The sequence below is a fragment of the Coloeus monedula genome (assembly GCF_965178545.1).
Source record: "Coloeus monedula genome assembly, chromosome: 7".
Classification (NCBI taxonomy): Eukaryota; Metazoa; Chordata; class Aves; order Passeriformes; family Corvidae; genus Coloeus; species Coloeus monedula.
In genome coordinates, this window is record NC_138787.1 from 28,747,007 (window position 1) to 28,767,414 (window position 20,408).

Consider the following 20,408-nt stretch of genomic DNA (forward strand, 5'->3'; position numbering starts at 1 on the left):
TGCTTCCGATACATGCATTGAAGTGATGTCAGAGTTTTGCAGTGAAATTTTCCAAGTGCCCTGTGCCCCTGAGCACGCTTCAGCTGATCCTTGCCAGGGCTTACCTGACAGTGCTCCCCATTCTCTGCTGAGGCCGCTCTGCCATCCCTTCCACCCGGGGGGATTCATGACTCCATGGAGGAGAGGAGCCGTTTGCAGTGTGTGCTCGTGAAGCTGCCTTTGTGCATTATCAGGCGTACATAGAGTGCCTTCAGTTATCCTTCGTGGGGTACCACTCCCCCGGGGCTGCAGCTGGGATCCTGTCACGCAGTTCGGGATGGGACCCCTGGTGATGGCCATTCCTGCAGCAAGGATGCCGCTCGGCTGAGCCACAGAACGTACATACCAGTAAAACCCGTGTGTTTTCATATTTACTTTGCTACTGGAGTAGAAAATCTTTGGCAGGTCGTGATTGATGGTACTGTGCTGCTTAGGAGACAGAGCGGGCTCCCTCCGGAGTCAAAGCAAACAGCTGCTCAGAGAGGCCTTCTTATGTGTTTTGCAAAGTTTTACGACTTTCACCGAATAGATACATTGCTCATTTGGGAAACAGGTTTGGGGGCTCCCACATCCAATTTATTCTGTCCCCTTCTTTCCCACATGCTTCTTTTATTTATTTAAGAAAATCAGAATGTGCGGGTTTTCAACGGTTTGCAGGGGCTGGTCCCCTCCAGAAGGCTGGCTCAAACCTCTCCCTGGCCTGTAATTAGCAGGAGTCTGTTGCTTTTAGGTGGCTCTTTGGTAACCTACGGGAGGTGATTTGGGGGACTGTTAATACCAGGATTAATACTTGATGGTCACTTGATCCAACTCCAGGAGACCACAGATGAAATACTAGGCTTCTGCTGTCATGTTCTGGGAGCTGGAAAAATTACTTTAATTCCATCTGTGCTTTATTTTCCTCATTTCTAAAATGTTATCACAGTAATATCCTTTTGATATCTTGAGAGCTAAGACTTGTTTGGCTTCCAAGATTGGTCCTGTAGCACATTTTCAGGCACCAGGGAAGAAGTATATAGCGCTACCTGCCTGTGCAGAAACTGAGAAGGTACATGCCTAGCATCTTCTGGCCTCAGTGGGAGGACAGGCTGATCAGGTCTTTGGAAAATGGGGAAGGCATAAACCAAAACACTGATCAGGCCTAATATGTTTCTGTAGGCTTTTCCAGTCTCATAAACTATTCTGCAAAACAAAACAAACCAAAAAGCAAACAGACAAGCAAACAAAACCAAACCGACAAACCTCCACATCTTTCTCTTTTGAATCTTGTTAAAATTTTTCAAGCATATTCCATTATGAGAGAGATTTACACATCTATGCTGTTCTTTTAAATTCAGGATATTGTTGTCATGTGTGTTTAGTTAACTAGCCTTCAGAGTACTTTGAATAACTGAAACCTGAAGTCCAGAGGGACCTGAAGTGGTTTCAGACTCACTAAGCTGCAATGAAATGCAGATTGGGTTTAGAAATATTTGGGCTGGATCTCCAGTTGCTGAATGCTGTGACATCGGGCTGGAGTGAGGGGCCTGGGTGAGCTCAGATGGAGTTGTGCCCATTTGCACTTAGTGAAGATCTGGGCCACTGAGTTGCTTGTGCTGTGAAAAACTGCACCTCTCATTTAGCCTAATCACCGCCAGAAGAGTGAAAATGGCTAAGAGGTTTTAGTACTGAGAACAAAAGCGTGATCTTTCAGGTCTTTTATGTAAACCTCTGGCATGTGTTCATTTAATATGATGTCACTCTGTAATCCACCATTGCTTTTAAATGTCATTCTCAGAGCTTCATGTCAGCGAGTCTTAAGTAATAATCCCTTTGCTTACCTCACTTTATAGTAGATTAAAAGTGACTTCATGCTTCCACCTTATCCACTGTTAAGCTTGTGCTTTAGGAAAAAAAATTATTTGAACTCTCTTCTCCTGCTGCTTTCTAAAGAGTTTCTAAACAGAGAGTGCGTGTCTTTCAGAAGCTATCTCCATAGGATTGCCCATTCTCCACTGCTTTCAGCATCTGTGAAAATGGATAAATGTTCAGTGCCAACTTCCTGCCCTTTTAAACTCCAGCGTTCCGAATTTGTTTCTCAAGTTTTCTCTCAGCTAAATGGGGAGCACTGCCCTTCCTGGCCTCTTCTTTTTCTTAATCCTAAATAAATCACCTCTCTAGATGGTATTTCACCTCTCACCAGCTTCTTGCGGTCATGAAGACAAGAGATGCTGAGACCTGTTGCAGTGTTCTGTTCCTCTGTAGCACTTTCTCTTGTACTGCACGGGGGTCTGTGGGTTTCCCCTTGTATCTCCTGGTTTTGTATCTCCTGGTTGAACTTTTACTCTATCCTGTAGCAAATCCTTTCTCAGTATATACAGCTCTCCATGCAGTTCTCCTGGTCCACCCTCCTTTTTTTCTCTCCCTGAATTTCACCCGTCTGCTCCTAGCACACCTCCTTGTGTAACACATCCCTCCAGATATTTGCTGCATGTTGTCATATCCTCCTCCCTGCTCTAATGAACTGGCCGGGCCGCAGCCTGCAGCATACAGTCAAATATCAATCCACTCAGCCTCCTCATTTTCACTGTTTCTCTGAAATCCTTCCAGTGTGTGTGAAGATAAATGGACAAACCCCATCCATCCCATTGGCTTGTGGAATGAAGCCTGCGGCACATCACTTTTCAGGTGCTGGTTAATCTGGATTCCCAGCTACCAGTGGCCATGGGGAGCAAATTACACAGGGTGCCAAGAGATAAAAACTAATGGCAGGAGTGCTGGCTTGTGATACTGGAAGAAAAATGTAGGATTTTTAATGTCCATACAGAGCGGAAATTTTCAAATCTCATCCAAAAGTTCCCCCCACGCAGCAAAGAGCAGGGAAGTCAATTTACCCTGGATGGATAAGGACTGAGTCAATTCTGCTGGGATTAGAACATGTGGTTCGAAGGATCCTAGGTATTTTGGGTCTGATTCTTGGACCACCCAGATGGCTGGGGGAAAAGTTAAAGAAAAAATACTAATGAAAAAAGGACCCGGTTTGGCAGAACTGTGGATCTGGATACCCTGTGTGCAGCTGACACCATGCAGACACATCTGCACCAACCAAAAGGCAGAACTGGGTGCTGTTACTCTGGCAAATCTCAGTCCTGCACATCACTCCCGCGGGAGGGTGTGTGTTTTAGCGGGCTTTCTAGATCCCTGACTCTGACACTAAGCCACATAAGTATGTTTTACTTCTGTGTGCCAGACCATTTTGAGAATTTGTGATTTTACACAATTTTCTGCCTTGGAGACTCTTGATTCCTGTTCTTTTATGTTTCACCATTGATACTAATTAGCTAACAGCTAAAATTTAGAGAATTTCTCAAGGGTCAAACTTTTAAAAGTACCTGTATTATTTCAGATCATAAATCCCAGTGTACTGGGTCTGGCTAACAATGTTTGAAAGTGGGTGTTGTGGGTTTCAAAATAGTGTTGACTCTTAGGACTGGCTTGTCAAGTGCTGATAATGCAAAGGCTCAATGTGTTTTTCAAACAAGCTGGATCCTAGTTAAGGTCAAACTACTCCAACCTCCATTGAAACTCAGGACACTAAAGCCATCTCTAGTAAAGGAGTTAAGTACCTAAAAATTCATGAAGTGGCTGGAGTGAAGTTAAGAAACACAGACATGTTAATGAGGTGCATTATGCTTGTGCATACTTGGAGCCCAGTGTGCATGCCCAGGCCATGCAGCTCCTGCAGGACCAGTGGGGGTGTTTTCTGCCCTGTCTCCTCTCTGTTGTAGAAGCATGCACATGGCAAATCTCATGGGAGGATGTGCTATGGAAAAACATATCCAAGGTTTAGATTATATCAGTTGGCCAGGCTCCACTTCGAGAGCAAGTTTACTGCATTCCCTGCTCTCACTTTATTGGTGTGTGTGGGGTTGGTTTTTGATATAATTGATTGTGGTAGCTGATAGTGAACCAGGAGAATGTGAGCCTTTTGATGATTTTTTAAAGCAGATACTTGGTGGGGAGGTGGGGGGGTGGTGCCTTAGAGCATGGTAGGAGCTGTCCTTTTCCACCCCTGGGCAGCAGAAGGACCTGTACCATGGTTTCCCTGCTGCTGAGCACATACTGTTAGATTAAATGTGAGCATTAGGCTCCACCACCACCTCCTGCCCTTTCTATGGCTGCACTGGTGTGCCAGTGTTTCTTTTGCACAGGTGTAGCCTCCTCACAGCAGAGGTATTTCTTCCTGCACAACTCATTTTGTGTCTCTCTTACATCTCTTCCTACTCTGCACACATGAACTGAAGTCACTAATAACAGCACCTGGGTGCAGTCAGGCAAGACGGAAAAAATGTGTTGGGGCTGTCTAAAATGCAGTCACATTCAGCTTTTGGGGTTTAAGTCTCTCAAAGAAATAAATTTATGTTCTTAAATCCTGTAAGGGCCTTTGAGATATTTTCCCTTTTGATCCTGTGAAAGCATCCTGGAAAAGAATTTGTCTTATTTCCCCTCTTGCCCCTTTCCTAGCTAGGCTTTCCTAGCTTGGTTATGGAGCTACTTACATGGCTTTTGATTTGCAGACCAGCTGCTGGACGTGGTACCTGCTGATTGAATGCTTCATCTGAAAGCCTCTTAAGATCCCACAGAGTAACCACACATCCCAAACTACCACTGGTAGAGGAAGTCTACCAGAGTGTGGTTAATACATTAAAAATAGGAAAGTTTCAAGCTTACAGCTGCATTAAGGTGGTGTTCTTACATGTGCATTCTTGTTTGAGACTATTTGTCTTCACTGTGAGATAAAACACTTGATTTCATAGGCTGTCTTTCATCCTCACTCAAGTGAAGTATGATATTTTACAAGAGAAAACTGCATTGTAGATGACAGAAAGCAGAGTGTAGAATGATAGGGTGGTGAAGGAATTAATGCATTCAGTCATCAAATCAGTAAATTAAAGGAAGATCAATCTAATGAGGACTAGCAAGAAGGAGAAGATTTGTAGAAGATACTTGAAAAAAAACGATGAGCTGATGATGCAGAGGGTCACACAGAAAGTGCTCTAGGCTACAGAACTGTTTTAAAACCTCTTCCTATTCAGGAAAACATGTAAGTATATGTTTAATTAGAAATGCCTGTTTAGGTCTGTTGACTTCAGAGAAACTTAAATGCATCTTCACATGCTGTCCTGAGGAGAGGTGCTTTTCTGAAGATACCACAGAATAGAAATGTTTACTAAATCCTGCTTGTGTATTTGTGCTGTAAAAATAGTTCATATCGGTGGTTTTACTTGTTCCAATATGGACTTGGCTGTTGACTTCAGGTATGCTCATGAAAGGCTTCACTTGATGATTTCTTTAGATGATTTTTGCAAAGTTTAAGTCAAGGTCGAATGAAGAGGGACTCTAGAGCTCTGGTGGTTACTTCCACACAGCATTGCTGTGACTCCAACATCATCACAGAGGTCCCAGAACTGGTGTCAAACAGGACAGTTAAAATGTCCAAGTGTCTACTTCCTAGGAAAACCAAATTTTCAAGGAATTAGCAGTGTTTGAGGTGCTGCTTTGGGTAGCTGATGACCACTCAGGTCAGACTGTGTTGGTCCTGTTTGTTTGAAAAGACTCTCAAGGAGTCAATGATGTTTGCAGTTCTCTGGGAGTAACTGAAATAAGGCCTTTGCTGCTGTTTTACCCAGATCACAAGGCACCCATTTTGTGATGGCATCTTTTGGGGATCAGGGTACAACATGAGAGTTGGTATATTGGAGGGACCAGGTCAGGATGAATAATTCTATTTTCTGCAGACCAGCTGGAAGGATTTTGCAGTTGGTTCCCAGGTCAGAAATCATATAGAAGTCATTTCTATTTTTTTCCCTTTTTTCCTAGTCCCCCAGCCCAACTGATGCTCTGTAAGAAGTATTGCTAGGAATTGATGGACAGTGAGGTATCTGCAAAGTTTTATCCAGTACATTTTAATGCTTAAAGAGTTACTACCTGTTGGTGTATTATTTCCAATAATATAGAAATAGAGAAATAGTCACGGTGAAACCAGTGTCAGCAGACCCCAAACCGCTTTATTCACTTGAAAAAATAGTAGACTCCCAAAGTCAAATAGATTTCTATCCATCTTTGGAAAAGAAATTAACAAACATATAACCCAACCATTTTTCAGGTTAGGCCAGAGAAATTCCAACCCTCACTCAGGATGTGGGATGACCAGAATGTAAGAGACTAAAATGGAATTGAGCCAGCTTAGATATTTTATGAGTCATGTTTTTTAAGGGTTCCAGAGGATCTTTACAGAGGACAAATGCACTGGACTTTTGGGCTTTAGTGGATAGGAAAGATAACTGCTTCATATTCCTCACCAGAGCATCGTCACGTGGCCTTGCCTAGTGAGTCGAAGGGAAAGGCATTCTCCCACCAACGCCACTTCCTCTGTGTCCTGGGATTTTCTATGCAAGTTGTCTACTCAAGGCTTGGCTAGGTCTTGACCTCTCTTGGCATGCGAGAGCTAAACCTGGTATGACTCCAGACTTCCTCGACCGCGTCTGGTTTGAATCGTGTCAGTGCCCGGATGAGTGCTAGCACAAGAATAAGAATCTCTTCAAAGAGTTGTTTGTTTGTTTGTTTGTTTGTATGTTTAAGAGATGGCTTCTGCCAACTGTGAAGAAGGTAGGAGCTCTGTGAGCTGTAACTTCTTTCCCTTCAAGTCCTGACGTGCTGCTGGAGTTCAGGGTTCTGTCAGCCTGGTTTCTCTTTCCTTGATCTCCGCTAAGCAGGGTTTGCATGTCTGGTGAATTGTGTGACGGTTTCTGATAAGGATGGATGGTGAGCAGAGACTTGGGAATGATTTCTGTGCAGGTGTCAAATTGCTTCAGGTATGTCACTCTGGTGCAGCATATTTGGTGAGTGACCTTTCCCAGGGTGACTCAGTGAGTAAAGGGCACAAATTGACAGACAGAAAATTCCTTAAGGTGTTTTGTGCTGAAGAGCAGATTGTGCTCCCTCCCAAAGTCTTGCACTAGATGCAGTGGCTTCCTATCCCTTTGTTTGGTTTTTGACTACATTGCCAAACTGGACTTTTTCCAGGATCTGGTTTCCGTGATTGACTTCATTACTTTGTTTTTCATAAACCCAACCCTTCCTGCTCTGTGTTTATTGGTGCTCTTCTCCCAGGCAGGACAATTTTGTGGTTCTCACATTCACCAGCAAAATTGCTGCGATCTACAAACTTCTAGTGGAGAAAGGATTTGTGTGTACATGTGGTGTGTGTGTGTGTGTAGTCTTCCTTACCTACCAGTGCAAGGTCTCAGTCTAATCTCCTGCTCCTGTTACCATCCTCACTGGGTGAAAGCTGGGCTGGAAGTAGTCTCCTGGACTACTGTGCGCCATGGTCTGCACTCCCCAATCACATTTGAGCTCCAGTTGAAAGAGCCAGTGGCGTCCAAGAGGAAATCTTTGATAAAAATTAACCTGTAGACTTTTAGAAGCTTGAAGGCTGAAGGTAGAAGATGGACATGGTGCAGCCAGGCAGCATGGCATCTTGGGAGGTGTTACAAGAACTTGACAAATATGCCTGTAAAAATCCATGGGTACAATAGCATGCGCTGTATTTGTTGTTAATTTTTGACTTGTCAAACTTTTGTCCTCCTTCACTGAACAGCAGAATGAGAGCTTTCATGTGGGATTTCTGTAATTAAATGCTTATCTCCTGCCAAGAGGTCCTTATAACTTCTTGTAGTTGCTCTGTCCCTCAGATACTCTATGACTGACCTTAGAAAATGGCCTGTGCCTTTTTTTTCATTGGCTAGAAACTCCTTTCTAGTAGGCATGAACGGTTGTATTAATCCTTATGGTTTTCACAAGTACTAAAAGTGTACTGCATGCTAGATAAGAGTAATTATATTGCCATTAGATCATTAACAGCTTTACTGTACTGTGATGTGACGTGCACAAAAGGAATTGTGAATATTGGCAGTTCAGATCAGGATAGTTGAATTTCCTTGGTTACTAATAACACTATAGATTATTTAAACCATAAAATATTTTTAAAATCCACATTATTTTCACCTGTCACATCCTTATTTAAACAAATCAAGCAGCTGATAGAACTAAATAAAAAAAACCCAAAACATGCGAAGTGCAGGATCTTAAGTTCTATTCTCAAAGTAAACTTCAAGATAGAAGAATTTCTTACTGAAATCCCATCAGCAGCCTTTTCCTACAGTGAATGCATGTAGGAGCTTACACCCCACTGAAATCAGCTTGAGCTGCAAGTGATACTTGATGGTGCAAGAACATGACTGATGGGACTTTCAAAAGCTTCTACCACATGGAAAACCTCACTACTGGGATTTCAGCATAGCTTTGATTTCCAGGTTTGGTTTGTTTGCCACTGAGTTGTCTAAAATGAATAAAGAAATCCACTGCACCTGAGCAGTTCTGATTTCTCATTTCCAGACCACAGTACAATGGCCCTGTGTTTGCCTTTTTCAAAACCAGAGAGAAATGTTTAAATAACATTTTGTGCTGAATTATTAAAACTGCTGCAAATGTTTCCATTAAAATTTGAGTATGTTTAATATCCCTTCTCTTGAATTTTAAATAGAACCAATACTTGGTGATTTAATTGCCCAGCAATATCTCTTTTTTAGTTTTTTGCCTTATATTAATAAAATGAGTGTATTTACATAGTTCCAACCTAAGCATATATCGTTTTACTGACTAATTGCCTCATTTAAAGGGCACACAGTGTTAACACCTTTTGGCTTGCCTGAGACTTTACATCATGCTGCATGCTGAATCCCATAGTGAACTTTATCCTATGCAAAAGATAAATCATGTTTTCTATCCTTCTTGATAAAATGTTCAAAAAAACCCCTCCACAACTCTCTGGTCGTTTTAAACTGTCCCCCCATTGAGGACACTGAGGTTGTGTTCAGACTACCTAGAGTACCATCTCAGACAGAGTCTGGCTGCTGTTATGGAAAGCAGTGGCTGTAACCTGTGAGTTGAGCGCCTGCAGTTGCCCATGCATCCATCTCTTCCTCAGCTCTGCATAGTTTGAGTATGCAGAAACAGGGCTGGGGCTCTCATCCCTCTCACCACTTAAATGCCACATAAGCTGGTGTTTGGTGAGATGCAGGAAGGGTGATTTTTGAGGTTGTGAAGTGATGAGGATCCTCCTGCTTCTGCCCCTGGATCAGCAGTAGAGGAGGCACCAGAACTGTTAGTGTGAGGAGGATGTCTGGGGGCCTTTGCCAGCACTGATGCTGTAAAAAACCCCTGTTTTTCAGGAAGCACCCCAAACCCAGCTGAAATTCCCTGGAAGGCGGAGCATAAAGAGTGGCTGTGCCTCTGCCATTGCAGCATTTAGGAGAGAAACAGCTTCAGCGACTTGGCATCAACCTGGTGCTTTTGGGAATTAGGTGTGACATTTGAGGTCAGGTTGGCATAACTTAAGGGTCAGCTAAGGACTGGAGATACTGAATTTCCTACTTTTACCCAGCTGCGCTTAGTGCCCAGTTTTAACCTGAGTTGAAGGAAGGTCTGGGGTATCTTGTATTGATGAGAGGCCCCATGCAGGCAGAGAGCAGTGGCCAGAAGTGAGGCCATGGCACAGCCCTAAGGACAGAAGCCACTGGAGGGTGGCGGTGTGGTGATGAGCTGTCTGTGCTCAGGCTTCCTCTCCTGCCAGGCCGGTGAGCACCAGACCTGCTGGACACCAACACAGCCATGGTGGATATGCAGGACCGGGTTCTCTGGCCTGGAAGGGCCATGTGTGTGTGTGTACATCACTCTCCAGCTACAATGACAACGGCTCTTTGAAATGCTTTTCTGCATTTGCATTTGCAAAAGCTGGATAAGCCTTTTTAAAAAAAAATCTGATAAGTAGCAGGCAATTGAATTAACCACTGTTGACTGTATTGCTGTCTCTTAACAAACTCCATCTGTATGGTCTCCCTTTGTAGACACAATTTTATAACTTAATTTCCCTACCAAAACATCAGTGTTTACTTAGTAAGAAATCTGTTCTTTGTCAGCTTAAAACAGTGATTTCTTTATTACCACTCTGCGCAAGGAATGACAGCACAGAGTTGGCACTGGAGCAAGTCTGGTTGAGTCTACAGCGTTGTAATGGAAACAGGGTGAACTGAGGGTCAAGTATAATGGGATTTGTATACAGAAATGTGTCTGCATAAGGAATAGCTGCATGAGATAAGAAAGATGAGGCCTACAGGTCTCCTGGTGCGTGGTGTTGGGAAGGAGGTATTGTTGTAGGTACACAGCTGACACAGGAGATGGGGCTACCTCTGCGCCGGCGTGGCAAAGCTCCCTAAATCACTCGTGCCTATTCCTGTGCCAGCTGACGTTGGTGGGTGTAGGATGGATTGGGGCGGTGGTCAGGGATTACTCTAAGAATATTTTGTTTGTAATTTTTACTGATTTTGGGAAGCATAAGGGTCAGTGAGGGGTTTTCAAGCTGTTACAGTCTGTGCCCTCCCTAAAAATTTTCTAGCAGAGTTTTTAAACATAGTATAGTGAATTTGGCCTGAATAGTAAGAGGCATGCAGAGATTTTTTGCTGTCTTTCACAGCCCCTACAGGGGTTTTTAGTGATTCCCAAGGGTTTTGCAAACCACAGGTTGAAAAGCACTAGTGTAAACTTCCAGCAGTAAACAGCTGGGGAACATCAGATCCATATTCCTGCCTTGATAAATGTGTTATATTTTCCTATGCCATTGAAAAACTGAAAGAATAGGAGAGCAGCTGTAGTCAATGACACCAACGGATCTGGGAGCAAAGGAGTTTTGCAAGGAAGATTTTTTGGGTGGTTACATGGCAGATGAGATATAAAACACCTCATCTTTTCTTACCATGAGGTGATGATTTGGGGGTGGGGGAAGCATCCTGGCTCCTTTGAAATATGTTCAAGTTGTACAGTGCAGTGAGCAGTGCTGGGGTTTTACCATAGGACTGGGCTTCTGTTTACTGCTTTTACCTTCTCCTGCTGTAGAGCCTTTCTCAGTCTTACATTGCAGGCTAGAGCTGGCAGAGAAATGCCAGTTGTTTATTGCAGGCAGTTGGAGAGAGACTCTGAATTACTTTGCTTAACTTTTCCCTATGGAAAATTAGACCCTAGCAGAATGTTGTCCAGATTTTTTAAAACTTTTATGTCTCATTCATGTTCATTTTCTTCCTAATGATAAAAAAAAAAAAAGAAGAAAGGAATAAAATGTGATAGGTTAAAAAGAAGAAATTCATGTTGAAGTGCGGATTTATTGTTAATTTTCTTATTTTGTACAGAAAAGTCAAGATACTTCCAAGAATAAAGCTTTTTTGGAATAAAAAGGGTTTATTCCCTTAGTCATATCAGTGAAAAACTTTTACCTAGTTCTGCTCTTCACTATATAATTGCTTGCTTTTCAGCATACTCGTTGCAAAGCAAAGGCTGGTTAGATCAGCCAGTCTGTTGGATCAGATCTTACATTACATCTTGAGCTCTTTGAGTGTCATTAGCATTTCCTTTTAGAAGTGAAGAAATATTGACAGTTTCTTAGGTTATCTCGCATTTTACTGCACGTTAGGGCACTTCAAAGTCTTTATGTAGTGATGGGAACTGTCATGAAGTAGATGTGAAAAGGGCCTTTGGTCCAACTAAATCTGTCAGCAAAAAGATTTAGGGCAGGTGGTTATTATTAGAAATCAATGTATTTATTATATATTGTTCAGGAATATTTCCCTTTGGAGGTTACTGTGAGTGCTATTGCTGTTTAAAATGTGTCAAATGCCAGTAAAATTAATTCCTGCAGAAAACCCAGGGAGCCCCAGCCAAAAGCTTTGTTATTATGGGAAGACACGTCTCTTACTCCTTTGTGCTGTGATGCACCAGAGGCAGGTACACACACAGCACACCAGCAGAGTGCTTGGCACATGTCTGTGTGTGTGTGAGATGTATTTCTGTGCAACTATCACAATCACCTCTATGTACTGACAGAGCTCCTCTGACTGCTGTGTCTGGAAAGGCTTTGTAGAGATCTGTGCTGTACCTGTTCCCATTTTGTTATATTCCCCTTTGTAAACTATGGGGTTTGGTTACTTCTGGTTAGTTACAACAGCTTACTGCTGCTTAGGGCAAGTGTGTCATCTTTCTAAAGCTTGAACACCAATGGTTTTCTCCTGTACTTTAGAAAAGAGAAGCAGGACATTTCAGGGTTTTGTAATTAATTGGATGTAGGTTTTCCTTCCTTGGTGTCTTGTTTAGCTATAGGATTTAAGTTATAGGACCTTGGATTATGGGAAGAGGACATTCCCAATAGAAAAGGAGCATATTAGCAGAAACATTAATGCTGGAAGTTGTTGTCCTGGAACAAAGATTCATTTTCCATTCACCCCATGATTTACAGCACATTCCAACCAAGTGATTTGGCTATGGTCTTCTGGCATAACATTGTTTGCCCTTTCCCTGACATTTTGCATATAAAGAAAAGTTATGAGCTTCTTGGGCATTCAAGGTACCAGGAAATGCAGGAGTCTACCTAATTTGTTAACATGAAATTATAGATGTCAGACACAGACTCTGTTAGTTAACATTGGTTAGAGTAATGCTGCAGCCAGTTGATTGTATTACAGTCATGATGAAGAGGAATGGTCTTTTTTTGCTTTTCTGGGATATGACAGGTATGGAGCCAAGGCAGATTTAAAGTGTAATGAATGAATAAGCATTTTCTGTGGTTTGCCTGACTCTTCCATGAGCTCCGTTGCTGTGGTGTTGCTGCCACTGTCTTTCTCTTTCCTCAATGGGTTAGGGCTGTCATAACATGGAAACAGACTTTTCCAAAGTAGTATAGCAATTGTCTTTTAAATGCTAAACCCATCTGTAGCACTTGAATGTTATAACCTTTTAAGGGAGAGAAACCTCCACCCAAAAGTGGCATAGGAAGAAGACACTGGGCAGGGATAAAAAATTCAGATTTCTTCCCCACAAACATGCACTTCCATTTGTTTTCCCAAGCCCAATGTCTTCACAGCTACAAGCAAAGTATTCACTTGAAAGTGCTAATATCCTCAACATGTGTCCCAAGGGAAAACATTGAGATGCAGAGAAACAGCTGTGTCACATCCGACACATCTCTCTAACACCCATTTCCCACATCCCCACACCAGTGTTGACTCCTCTCAGATCTCCCTCAGCTCTGCCATCAGGATCTGGTCTGTGTCTACACCTCTCCCCATCTTTTTCCCCACCAGTTCCCACCAGGCTTGCTCCTTCAATCCACCATGCCACTGCCTAGCCTTCATCCCCTCCACACCCTGAGCCTGCAGCGTTTTGACACCCCAGCTCTCAAATTTTGTGACTATTGGAATCAAGTTCTCGTGTCTGGTGGTTTCAAACTGAAGCTCACATGCCTCCAGGTTTGCAATGCTCCTTAGCTTTGCTTTCTTTCACTGGCTCCTGTACTTCTATCCACACTTTCCTTCATGTCTTTTCTCTCACTTTTCTTCCTTCTCTCCGCCTCATCTACCTTCCTTGAAGTTCCCCTTCTTAAAATATGCTTCTTCTCTGAAGGCTTTCATCACTAATCTCTCAAGAAACTATCTTAGAGCCTCATCTGCTGTGCTTTGATTTATTCGTTGTGCAGTTTTTTTGGCAAGTATCTCACAAGAACTGAGCTGGTCATTCTTCTACCTCCATTCCTAAAGAAAAGCTTGTGTGAAGAGGTGGGCTTTCAGAACTTAAATTAAAAGATCATGTAAGTAAGATAATTGGATAAAAAAAGGATATTAGGATCTGGAACAGAATGTTTACTTGCTTTGATGTGCTTTGGGAACATATGTCTGCACAGTGGGTTGTGTGGCTGATTAAGTATGAAACAATCCAAGAAAAAATCACGACTATTAAGCTTAAATCAAAGATCTCTCCCTAAGACACTAATTTGATTTGGGTTTGAAGGTCCCGTATCAACCCTAATTTCTACCTTTGATGTCTTGCTTCTTTGTGTGTTGTATAATGGAGGGCAACCTTACTTATAAAAATTTGCGGTTTTCTTCCATTTTAAAAGCAAATATTGTTATTGTTGTTGTGTTGCAGTTGTGGCTACAAATGTCAGCCAAAACTAGACCCGTGTTGTGGTAAATGCAGCACAAATGCAATAAGAAACCATATGTGGTCAGGAGAATTTTTAATCTGAGAACCAGTTCCTGTATTCAGGCTCCCAACTTTGCTCCTTCCAAAAGTTGCCCCTGTCCCTTCTGAGGCTGCCAACAACCTGCAAGCTTAAAAACATTGTTAACTTATGGTGAAACTTAGATGAAAAAAGGTTTCAAGCGCTAAACCAAAACACTTTTGATTTCATGATTAAAAAATAATATATATCAGGTGAAGTCAAATAGGTTGATTTGTTCTTGGGGTTAGATATTTTAAATTTAGGATTGAAGTCAGGTATGTTCTGGAATGGTCTTTCAAAAGGAGAAATGAAAGATGTTTACACTTTTTTTCCACTTTTAAAACCAACATTTTTTTTTTTTTTCACCTGGAGCAAGTATTTTAAATTGACCTCATGTGCTAGAAGTTGCATTAAGTCTAAGGGATGGGAAAAATCATGCAAAGAAATTGTACCTGCCTTAGATTATGATACTGTGTAGATGAAAAACAGAGGAGTCACATTGGAGACCTGTTCTCGTTGCTCCTGCCATCACTGGCAGAATTTGCTTTGATTTCAGTAGTAGAAGATTAGACTGTAGGCATGTCAACTACCACTGCCAATGGATGTGGAGTGGGATTTTCATAGTGTCTACCTAAATCCTTCTCAAGGCACTGCCCAAACCACAAATTCACAAATAAGGGATTTCCTATTCAGAGATTTGTGTCTGTTAAGGCCCAATGGAACTGCCACAGTTACCTGATCTGACACCTGTAACACTGGCCATGGGATTCCCCTCTTTAATTTCTACAGTGGGAGAAATTACCATTTCCTACTATTAAAACTCCAAGCCTTGTAGTGCACTTAAGGCCCATCTTTTAGAAAAAACATCTAGTTTTGCTGTACAGTTTTGTTGCAATGCTGAATTTACCAATTCCTTCCATAAACCCATCTGATGGGAACTTACCCTTGTTGTTAAGAATATCTTTTAAAACAGATGTTTTATTGTTATAAATCTTTTATTATTATTTTTATGCTTCCTTTTTAGCTCAAAGACATGTTTGAGGGGAAAAGAGAAAATACAAACTGCATGAAACACGCCCAATAAATTTCTGCAGAAAAGCTGTCACAATTTTTGTCCAGATTCACAATCTCTGTAACATCTTATAAGTGAGAGCATTAACTGCTGAATTAGCAAAGGTAGCTCTGATTTTCTATATATTCATCTTTCTGAATATGAAAAAAAAATTATTAACCTTATTTTAGAGCTGAGAAGATACAAGGGAAAAAAAAATTACTTGTGCTGTGCATCCTGATGGAGAGGGGGCTGGGAGTTGTCTCTTGAGTCCCCGTCCCAATTTCTTTGTAGAGGGACACATAGGCTGGTTCTCCAAGTTGATAGTCTTATATTCGATCATCAGGTCACTTTAGTGGGTAATTATCAACTTGTTGCAGTGCTGGGAGAGCTGGGAAGCACGAGTGATTCCCCATCGCCTCATTACCAGGCTGCCCCGTGCTCCCTGGCAGCGGCTGGGGGGAGAGGCGGCTGCAAGGCAGCTCTGGCTGCTCCTGCAGCACATCCTCTGCTCTCCGAGCTGGAAAAACGGCAGGGAGGGAAATCTTTGTGAATGATCAAATGCCATGTGAATTTGATAGTCGTGGCCCAGGTTTGACCTCTGGAAGTTACCTTGTTTTGGGGGACCTCGTGGGGTTTGATCCTGAGGGTACCGCACAACTGTTGCGACCTCTCGCCCTTCCTGTTGTAAGGGACTTTACATCAGAAATAAACAGAGGTGAAGCTGAGGGGCTGGTGAGAGCTGTTTAGACTGAATCATTTAGCATGAATCCTGGGGCACTTCAGGTTTCCTGTTGAGCACAGGTTTGGCATCCCATCCATTCAGTGTCTGCCATGAGAGCAGTCCATTTTTCAGTCATCTATATGGCTCTCCTCCATCTCCTTCAGACAAAGGTGGTGTTCTGGGAAAATAGGACTTGGAAAAATGGGCTAGGAAGTTTTATATAAAACAAAACAAAAGCAAGGGTTTTTATGTGGGGTTTAGAAAGGATTGTTGGTTTTAAGAGCTTTTTTCTTATGGCAAAACTCTACCAGGCTATGGTACTCCTCCCCGTGAGTAGTTCTGTTCCTTGCTTCTATGTCTGTTTAGCAGCTATGCATTTCTTTATTGTAGAACAAAGCAATTGCCTTCAAGTGTCCATATTCCATTAAGCATATGGAAAAGTATTCAGCCCTTTGTTTTCTGCAGAATGAATTTATTTGTCACATAAGTATTAATTTAGACTAGTCATGGAACATTAGTGCTTGATAATTGTCTGCATTTTTCTGGGGTTTCTTTAACTGGTGGAGATTATTTCAGAAATGTGCAACTTCTTTAACTGTTACATTCATTGCTGAGTGCCCCTTGCAGAGGCAGCGGACTCACAGCAGTGGCGAGATGGCGGTGAGATGTTGCTTCATCTCTGCCACGTAGGATTTTGGGATTGCTGATGCATGTCCACAGAGGGAGAGCAGGAGAAAGACACCCCAAGGCCCTGTTCAAAGCAGCCAGCACTGATTTTGCCAGTCCCTGTGGTTTTCCCTACTCAGGAGCCCAGCCCAGTTCCTCAGAGAGGATGCTGCTCCTCTGCTGTGGGACCACGAGGGTTCTTTCTTGGCACTACATCCAGCAGTGGCATCAAAGACGAGCACCTGCCAGGCTCCGAGGCACACACAGGAACATAGTGCTCTGCCTCACTGAAAACCACAGGCTGAGGTTTCTTTGTCTTGGTTTTCAAAGCAAACTACCAGCTCCTTCCCCCAGACTTTGGGATAAGACTGCAGAGCTTCAGATGAGCTGTCACTCCTTTCAGCAAAACGCAAGAGGCAGGAAAATTAAGCAGATCTCTTTTCCCCAGTGAAGGACTGTTAAGGAGTGACCAGGTCCGGGGAAACCACCAGAAGTCTCCCAATGACCCACAGGCAGTGTGTGTCTCATCTCAGATGCTGGTATCTCCTCTTCTGCTGATCGTGCTCCTCTGCTGTCATGTGTTACCACTGCCTCACAGTTCTGCTCTGCAGGTGGCTGAAGACAGGGAAATTGTGCCAAGATTTCTGCCCTCCCAGAGGGGTCATCCACTGTTCTGGTAAAGACCTGCTCTCTAAAGCCTTTACCTGCTTGTATGCCCCCACCATCAGCATGAGGCCCAGCAGCCCTTAGGTGGCATCAGGTAATATCTCTCACAGTTCAGTGTCTCCCTCTGTTAAAGAGCAGCAAAGGAAAAGCCTCTCCTGGGTAGGGGAGGAAATGAATCCAGGCTCATGTGCTTCGTCAGAGATGCAAATTGCTCTACGAGTCCTGAGCATTAATTATAAAGCCTGGGCTTCTCGCTGGAGCCGCGGGGAAAACAGGCCCCTGGCTCACATTAAATTTAATGGCGTTTGGACACCCAATTCCCTTAGCCTATTTGAAAACCAGAATCCCACTTTCTCCAGATGTACATGTGGTCCAGTGAAATCCCTCATCCCACTGCAGACGGCAATGTTTTTACAATGTTGTGTTCAGCAAAGCCAAGAGCTCTCCCTCAGGTGGTGGGGTGCTTTCCTCATGCTATCTGTGGGATCCAGGAAAGAAGCATGGATAGCAGAGGTCTGGACAGGGAGCTCTGTGGACAGGCTGAAGAATGCAGCTCTGTCACCGTGGTTTCGTTGCATGGGCTGGTTCACCACACCAAGCTGAAGGTTGTCCCACTGCAGGGTGTGGGGCATGGGCATGGAGAGCCCTGCATGCCCTGGATGTGAGCTGGGCATGGGGACAGAGCTGCCTTCCTCCAGCACTGCTTCATCTCTCATTCACTGCCTCTAAAGAGCAGGATGTGATGGTTCTTCTCTGCAAGGAGCAGACCTGTGAGGATACAGCTGCCTCTCACTGTGTAGTTGCAATGCCAGTGCGATGGCTCAATGTGGGACATAGGAATGAGATAAGAAAAAATGCAACATGGAAAAAAGTGGGAAAAAAATTCAAACCTTTGGGGAGTTAGGAGCAGAGGATGCCCCTGGCTGAGTGAGTTGTTCCTGGTAGGCATCTCCAGGAAGCCACGTTATTTTGCAATTTGCTGTGCTATGGGATGTTGTTTTGCTAGAATTGTAGGTGTACAACAGTGAGAGGTGATATCTGCCTGGGAGGGCTCACAGGAGCCAGACCTTGATGGGAGTATGGCTGTCCTAGTCCACAGATGGAACAATGAGCAAGGACAGGCTTTAAGCAGAGCCATAAGGAGCTGCCTGCTCTCTAGCCCAGTCTTTGTGCACAGGGCCAACTTCATGTTCAAACACCAGATGGGTTTCCAGCTGCATGCATTTTGGGGAAATTCTTGATCTTTTTCCCAGTGTTACCTCTTTGTACAGGGTGGAGTTTTCCTATTCTGAGGGATTCCAGCATTTCTGCCTAATTTAGCACAGAGAAAATGAACAGCAAACCCTTCATATTGTTATACGCATTTTAGATGTCGGCCTCACAGTTTGATCAGCAGAGGCTCCGAAGGCTCGTAAACCTGGTAATACATAGTTCCAGGACTGCATCAAAGAAGTTCACAACCCTTTTGGGAGAAGCTGTGAGTACTGATGAAAGAGGGAACTTATTGTATATGTAAGAAAACTTCTTTCATGGCTTATGTATTAAGGCAGGCTCTGTGGCCCAGGGAAGATTGGGGCTGCTTTTAATTTACATCGCCCCTCACTTATATTAAGTCTTCGTCAGAAGAAAAATTAGTCAGATGTTTTCTTAATGACATCATTTTTTTTAATCCTGTTTCATTTTTTCCAGATGAGGCGGTGGAGATTATTAGAAATGAATTGAAACTAAATCTGGAACAGAGACTTTGATTCACTTCTCCCTCCTCCCCGGTAGAAATAAATTGGTCGGCTCCGTGCTCGGATGCCTTTATTAGCAGCCTCGACAGAAACCAGCCCCAGCGGCCTCGGCTGCAGCTTCCTGAGCTCGCCGCCGCCACGGCTGATGTCATGGCGAGAGGCACCGGAGAGTGACTTTGGTCACCCCATAATTTTGGTAATGGAAGGCCATGGCAACACAGGTGGGGAGGTTATGAGGTCTGAAATAGCCATGCCATCATCAGTTTGTCTTTCAGTGTCATGAAAGAAAACAGGGTCGATGCTGGTGGGTGTTCCTCTGGCAAAACCCCGGCCTGGGTCTGATGAGCCACCTGTTTTGGTGGCTGTGCATCTCCACAGAGCCTTTATGTGTGATGGGTTTTCACTGCCTGGTATTTCACACCACTGAGCCACAGTGTGTATTGCTACAGGAAAGTACTTTGAACTATAAATATTTCAGAAAGCATTTAATTTACTACCCATCAGCAGAAAGTGTTCAAAAAGCCACAAGGTTTACTAATTTATCGGAAAGACAGAGAAACACACAGAAGATCAAACAAAGACAAACATGCTTGTTAAACTGCTGAATAAGTATGCAAAGCTTGTATTACATTTCTGTGTGGTTTTGTTGATATGCAAGTATTACAAATAAATTGAAATACACCTGAACTGTTGATAAGGCAGGGTGGGACTGAGATCCTGAGCTGCTGGTGGTGTGTCGAAACTGCTCAGACCATCATGTTTGTAGTCTGTGCATGGAGAGACAGATCTTACATGCACTCACTAATGGCATATTTGGATAGTCTTAGTGAAGGGCCTTTGTAATACCCTCCCTTAGATCAGCCCACATCCCAGATCCCTGACCTCCAAATCCCTGTTGTCTTCTGTGCCCAGGGTGCAGCCCCCCAGGGTGCACATCCATGTCCCTCAGCTTTGCCAGAGCACCCAGCCAGGGACGAATGCTGTCCCTGCTGTGACCTGTGTGTCAACACCAGCTCTGCTTCCAGCAGTCTGTGAGTACAGAGGGAGCTAATACAAAGCAGATTTTGCTCTTCTGTTTTGCCGAATGACAGCTCTGCCTCATTTAGTTTCTAGCTCAGATTTTCTGCTTCTCAGGTCAGGGTGAGTAACTTTTCCTCCTTTGCACCCTCTGTGGTTTGTCTAAGAGGCTGGAGGGTACAGTAGGGCACGTGTCTGGGAGAAGTCTGCAGACTTTCTCTTCCATCCTTGTTCACCCTTCAAAAAACTGCTTAAGCACTGAAACACGCATGTGACTTACTTTTGTTACCCGCTGAATCCCTCAGCATTTACTGACTTTATTCTCAGGTAGCACTTGGGCTGAGGAAGATCTGAGGGATTTAAGAG

General features: G+C 43.4%; 1 protein-coding gene across 2 annotated transcripts in view; it reads left to right on the forward strand.

Annotated features, from left to right (window-relative positions):
* GLI2 (GLI family zinc finger 2) overlaps nt 1-20,408 on the forward strand; it is a gene marked incomplete at both ends in the record, with an annotated part of 138,946 nt that overhangs the window by 78,682 nt on the left and 39,856 nt on the right. The gene's annotated exons all lie outside the window — the stretch shown is intronic.